Here is a 6,689-nt window from a genome sequence, read left to right on the forward strand (position 1 = left end):
CATACATACACACCCAAACACAATGTTATTAACAACATATTTAGAATAGTTATTGCCTGCTTTTTTGCCTATTTGGTCTATCAAGATTGTGAGAAATAAATTATAGTCCTCAATTAGAAGAGTATGTTCACAAAACTCACTCATAGTTCTGAAGGTTTTTACTTTCTATATTTAAATGCTATGTAACTTGGTACATAAAATGTCATGACAGTTTGGTTCTCCTTATCCCATGCCATGCTTTTTGTCTTATATGCTACTGAATCTGGAATTAATATTTGGCCCATGCTCTCCTTCTGATTTTATGTTCTGGTATGCTTTTTTTTTTTTTTTTTTTTTGAGATGGAGTCTTGCTCTGTCACCCAGGCTGGAGTGCAGTGGTATGATCCCGGTTCACTGCAACCTCTGCCTCCCTAGTTTAAGGGATTCTCCTCCTGCCTCAGCCTCCTGAGTAGCTGGGATTACAGGTGCCCACTACCCTGTCTGGCTAATTTTTGTATTTTTAGTAGAGGCATGGTTTCACCATGTTGGCCAGGCTGGTCTCGAACTCTTGACCTCAAGTGATCCACCCGTCTTGGCCTCCCAAAGTGCTAGGATTACAGGCGTGAGCCATTGCACCCAGCCATATTCTGGTATACTTTGATTTTTTAGAACTTTGCTTCAGAACATCTCTTACGAATAGTATTCAGCTTGATTTTGTTTTACTCAATATGAAAAGATGGACTTTAATAGGGCTTGCTTTAGACTTACTGTTAAACAAAAAGTTAAAAAACTATTGTAGTTAATAATTTCAAGCTTCCTTCTCTCATCTTTTCTGATTTTCTGCTTTTTGCCCCCTTCAGATTCTGTTGCCATTTCACCAGATTTTTATGTACTTCAAGGTTTTAGAAAGGTCATGTATTCTATTCTTAGCTTTAACTAATTTCAGCTTTTAGGACACATTCTAACCCTTATGTTTCTGGCTGCCAGATTCAAGAGTAAAACATGGCATATATTGAAGTCCTCCTGTTTAAGACTACTATTAGGATATTTTGGTTGCAAGAGACAGAAGTTCCCAATGAAATGGCCTTAATTCCAAGTGGAATGCATCAGCTCCCTTAAGTGCCAAACCCAGGAGTATGTCAGCTTCTGACAAGGCCACTCTGGGGCTCACCTTTAGTGACGTGCATTTGTGATCGTATAATTATCTGCTTGGCTGTCTGTCCCCCACCGGTGGTGGGCTTGCTCGGTGAGCCTGTCAGGAATGCTTCCGGCTGACCAGCAGTGCACTCAGGTGTAGGCATATTTGATGGTCGTGTAATAGCTGTAAATCACGAGCCAGGCAGTTGTGTGGGCCTGAGTGAAGGAACTGTTTACAGAGGCCTGGACAAGATGCCAAGGACTCACCAGGGACAAGGAGGCACCCAGAAGTTAGCAATGCTGCGAGCTGTTGCCACTCCAGGCCTGAAGGTCTAGGAAGGAAACAGTGTTGCCAGAGCTCAGGGGAGGGGCCTCAGACAGAAGGTGCCGCTAGGAGGGAGGGGTGCAGCCTCTCCAGATAAGGGTGCCCAGAGCAGGGAGGGATGGGAGCCAACACCCAAGCCTCTTTTACTTCCCTCCAATCTCTCTCCAGCACCCGCACTGGCCAGTGTCGCTGCAAGGCAGCCAAACTGGTTGGAATCTGCAGGGGTCAGCCTTCTAAGCCCTGGGTGTCTGGATGGGTTATGGAGAGTAACCAGCCGGGGTGGCTTCAGAGAGCTGACAATACCAGAGTGCATGTGCCAGGTATGCTGGCTCATGCCAGCACTGTGGGAGGCTGAGGTGGCCAGATCACTTGTGGCCAGGAGTTTGAGACCAGCCTGGCCAACATGGGGAGACCCCATCGCTACTAAAAATACAAAAATTAGCCAGGTACGATGGCGCATGATTGTAATCCCATCTACTTGGGAGGCTGAGGTGGGAGGATCCCTTGAACCCAGGGGGCAGAGGTTGCATTGAGCCAAGATTGTGCTATTGCACTCCAGCTTGGGTGACAGAGCGAGACTCTATCCCCCCAGCACCCCTCTAAAAAAACCAGGGTCCATGTGAGTGTCTCTGCCTTCTCCTGCCTTCTCTCCATGGTGGGGGGAATGCCTGTCACAGCTCCAAGCCTCCCACACTCCTGTGACACACTCGCACCCAGGGAGACGTAGGGTGGGCACGAAGTCCTGCCTGTGTTATTGTGTGTTGCACTAGGGGAGAAGCTTTCCCTGAGACCCCCAGCCAACTTCCCCAGGTAGCGTTGGCCACAGCTGGGTCACAAGCCCACCACACTTTCCCAACTACAGGTCAATATGGTGGAGTGCCCTGATCACCTTAGACCATGGTGATCCACACCAGGGCTCTTAAGCCACCCTCTCTGGCCCAAGCCCACCGAAGGGTGCCGCAGGGTTAGCAATTCTCAGGCCCCATCCCTTACCTGCCTGCAGGAGTTGACATGATCACTCTTCTCTGTTGTTTTTCTTAAATTGGTTTTATTGAGGTATAATTTACATACAGTAAAATGCTCTCATTGGAAATGTGCAATTTAATGAGTTTTTACAAAAGCACTCATACTTGTAACGACCACCACGGAGCCACAGAACACTCGCATCAGCCCAAAAAGTTCCCTAGAGCCCACCTGCAGTCAGTTCCCACCCCAAAACCACAGCCCTGGGGAACCAAAGATCTGCTTTCTGTCACTAGGATTATTTTGCATTTTCCAGAATTGCATATAAATGGAATCCTACGGTCTGTGTTCTTTTGTGTAGAGCTTCTTTTGTCAGCACGATGGTGTGAGAGTCACTGGTGTTGTGGCTCGTATCAGCAGCTAATCCCTTCTTACTGCAGAGTGGCTTTCCGCTGCACGAACCTATCACTGCTGTTTATCCACTTCTTCCATTTTGATGCAGTTTCTTGGCTTCTAGAGAAACCCTTCTTTTCTCGTTTATCTCCTCTCCCTTACCTCTTAACTTGGGGGCTCCCAGGGTTCAGGCAGGTCCTTTTCTTGTACTCACCCAGTTTCAGGGCTTCACATGCCTCCTAGAGGCAGACCCCCAAATCTCAGCCTGCCACCGGTCCTCATAACTTGTGCACACAGATATCTTCTAACAGCTCCCACTGCACACGCCTGCATGAGTTTCTTCTCCCTGCTGTGACAAATGACCACAAATTTCACTGCTGAAGCAAAACAAATGTGTCCTTTCATAGTTCTGGAGGCCAGAAGTAGTGGCGTCAGGGTGTTGGCAGCTGGTTATTCTGGAGGGAGGACGAGCTTCTAGAGGCCTCCTCCGTCCTTGGCTCGTGGCCCCTGCCTCTTTCTTCAAAGCCAGCAGCGTAGGTCCCTTTCTGACTCTGACTCTCTGGCCTCCCTCTTATAAGGACCCACTTTGTAATCACATTGGGCCACCTGGATAATCTAGTATAATTTCCCAATCTCAAGATCCATAACTTAAAAAACCTGCAAAATCCCATTTGCCACAGAGGTGATATATTCTGGGGACTGGGATAGGGGTATCACTGGGACTCATGATTCCACCTTCAACCACGTCCAGATAAAACCCTAGAACTCTGACCTTCCCTCCACCGTTTCTTCCCATCTAAGATATTGCCCCGGGCTGGCCTGACCTCCCCTCACCCTCACCAGCCCATCAGTAACATCTATTGGTCCTCTCTCTGAAATACACCCAGGACCCAGACACTCACTCCTCTCACTGGCGCTGGCCCAGACCTGCACAACTTTCTCCTGGGCTAACGCGCTAGCCTTCGTTGGCCTCCCTGCATTCCAGCTCCTGTCTCACTCAGGGTCAATGCCAGGGCCTCAGAGTGGCCTGTCCAGCCCCACAGGGGTGGCCTTTGCGCCTTTGGGGCCTTCTTTTCAGCTCCCTCCCGTCCCCCACTGAACGGGGCAGGCGGCCCCTTGCTCCTGTCACATGGTGCTCCTTCTGCCTGGAGCCCCTCACCTCCTCTCAAACGGGCCTTCCTACTCCACCCCCACCCCTGCCTGCTGGCGCTGGTCCCTCCCCTGCTCTGGACTGCTTTCCCCAGCACCAAGCTTCTCATGCACGTGTCCTCTGCTCACTGCCCATCTTTCCCATTAGAAGGAAAGTCTCATGAAGGTGGGCTCTCCACCCGTGTTGTTCACCCGTGTATCCTGAGTGGCATGCAGCTCTACAACATGACAGGGGCTCAGCACACGTTCACTGAACCAGTGAACCAGGGGAGCCACATCTCAGGGGAAGGCGGGTGGCACAGGCTTGCCTTCCTGGTAGGTGGGGTGAGGACAGGGCTTCCTGTGGGGAGGAGCTCAGTGAGTGGGATGGTGGTCCTCAGAGCTGGGCTTCTGCCGGGGTGGGGTCTGGATGGGAATGAGGTGAGACTGGAAGCAGGAGCTGGGAGAGGGAGGCTGCCCTAGGCAGCTGAGGAGGAGGGAGAACATGCTACAGGGCTGGGATATTGGGGGCTGGGGAGGGGTCTCTTCACGACAGCTGTGCTGCCCACGGTGTGTGTGTAAATGGGTGCCTGTGGGTGCCTGTGTGGACATGCCTGTGGCGGGGGAGCGTCTGCTCACGGTGCCCTGAGGTGTGCTTCTGGCAGTGTGTGTCTGGAGGTATGATTTGTGTGCATGTGTGTGTCCTTGTATATTTATGAGTATCTGTGTGTGTGAATGTGTGTCTATGTCCATGTTCATACGTGCATTCATACATGAATGTGTCTGAGTGTGCCTTCGTGTCTGGGAGTGAGTGCGTCACCATGCATCTTTCCATCTGGATATCTGTGCACATGTATAAATGTGTGTGTGTCTGGAAGTGAGCGTGTGAGCGGGTATGGCTCTGATTATCAGGTCTGCATGTCCTGCTGTGTCCCCGGGCTGGGCATCTGTATATGATGTGGTGGCTAGCCGTGCATGGTCATGTCTGGCCCCACGCGTGGCCCCGGAGGGTGCACACTTGTATCCGTGCACCCGGTGCCTCTGCAGCCAGGCCCTGCCAGCCCGCTCCCCTCCCCCGTCGGGCTGACGGCTGCCTGGGGCGGGTCTGAGGAGCCAGAGAGCTCTTCGCCCTGTCAGTGTTAGGGAAATCTGTGTCATCAGGCGCAGGATTGGAAAACAGCCAGCGCAGGGAGGCCCTTGAGCCCGAGCCCTCCCCTCCCGCGCTGTCACCAGGGCCACTGGGCTCGGGTTAACTGATCGCAGGGAAAAACCCATTAAGCGCCTGCCTCTCCCAGTCATCCGTTATCGCGCGGATGGTCGCCGTCCCGGCTGGCACGCGTTCGCTCTTCTTCACGTAATTGGAGAAAGTTTTCCCATTACCCGCTGTCTCTGCGAGGCGGCTCTCCCGCCCCCGCACCCTCCCCGCGGCCCCTTTGCCGTCGCGCGGGTTCTTTTCCTCCTCCTTAAGAGGCTGACCTAATTTCCACTCTTTGTCATTTTCTCCCGACCAAACTCGGAGTCGGCTTTCTCCAGGAGCTGCTGGGAGCCTGGGCTCCCACCGAGCAATCCGGAGCAGGATCAGTTCGTCCGAGGTGCCTACAAGATGAGAAACAGAGCGCCGGGTGCAGCGCCAGGCACCGAGCTGGGCTCCTCAAAGGCAGGCTCCAGTCCCTCTTCCCTGCTTCTTTCCGTGGGAAGGCAGAGGTGACTGTGGTTTCCAGAGGGGCAGCAGCAAAAACGAAAACCTACTGTCCTCCTCCAGCGGCTAGGTCCTACCTGGGGAGGGCCTGTGCTCTTCATCAGCTCGGCCCCCAACCCCAGAGGGGAGCCCGGCTGGAGGTTTTCTCTTGCTGCCTGGGTGCCTGAAGTTGGCAGATTGGCCTCCCAGGTACCTTGCTGCACCCTCACCCTGCCTTGAGTCAGCCTCTGCACCTCTTAGCGTCCCTGAGAGGAACCCCCTTCCTGGCACCCATCGTGCACATCACAAACTGGACAATGTCCCAGCCACCCTCAGCACTGCTCCCTGTGAAAGGCACGGACCAGGCGTGGTCCTGACTGGGGCTGGGTTCCCTGGGGTATGCGAGTGCCCGTGGGGCCTGTGGGAGGGGGTGTCTCACCCGGTGCTTCAGGCCCAGAAGCCAGGGTAGAGCCTCAGTGGACACAGCCTCATGGCAGAGGAGCTGCAGGAATGCCCTTGGACCTTTCTGCTTCCCGTGGCAGGCAGACTTAAGGGGAACTGAGCTGGAGAAGGCCTCCATAGCTCAGTTCACCCCCTGATGCCAGCCTCCCAGGAGGCCCTGGTGGGTGAGACCCAGGAGTGCAGGTTGCCAGCAATTTGAGAGCTTTCTTGGGATTTCATTCCGCTTCCCCCTGACCTCCTAACCTTCTGATTCCCTGACCCTCTGACCCCTACCTCCTGGACCTTGGGTAACCATTGCCACAATCCCTGCCCTGCAGACCTCCACACCAGCCTCTTTCCACCCCTGTGCCCCGCTTCCCTGCACTGCCAGAATGATGCTCCTCGCCCTGGGCCAGGAGATGGCTTTGGCCATGTCCACTTGTGACTGGACTTGCTAGTGCCCCTGGATTCTGTCCCTCTGGGGAGGGTTAGTCACGGTTCCTCTGTCCCCCAGCTCATCCTCACCTGGTGCCACCTCATGCCCATTGGTACCCACAGTTTCATTCCTAAACTTGGAGCAGGAGGGCAAACTGCCCCCTGTGGGTCCCAGCCCATTTGCAGATCGCTTATTCTCTTTGGAGAATT

The sequence above is a fragment of the Papio anubis genome, chromosome 1 (genome assembly GCF_008728515.1).
Source record: "Papio anubis isolate 15944 chromosome 1, Panubis1.0, whole genome shotgun sequence".
Classification (NCBI taxonomy): domain Eukaryota; kingdom Metazoa; phylum Chordata; class Mammalia; order Primates; family Cercopithecidae; genus Papio; species Papio anubis.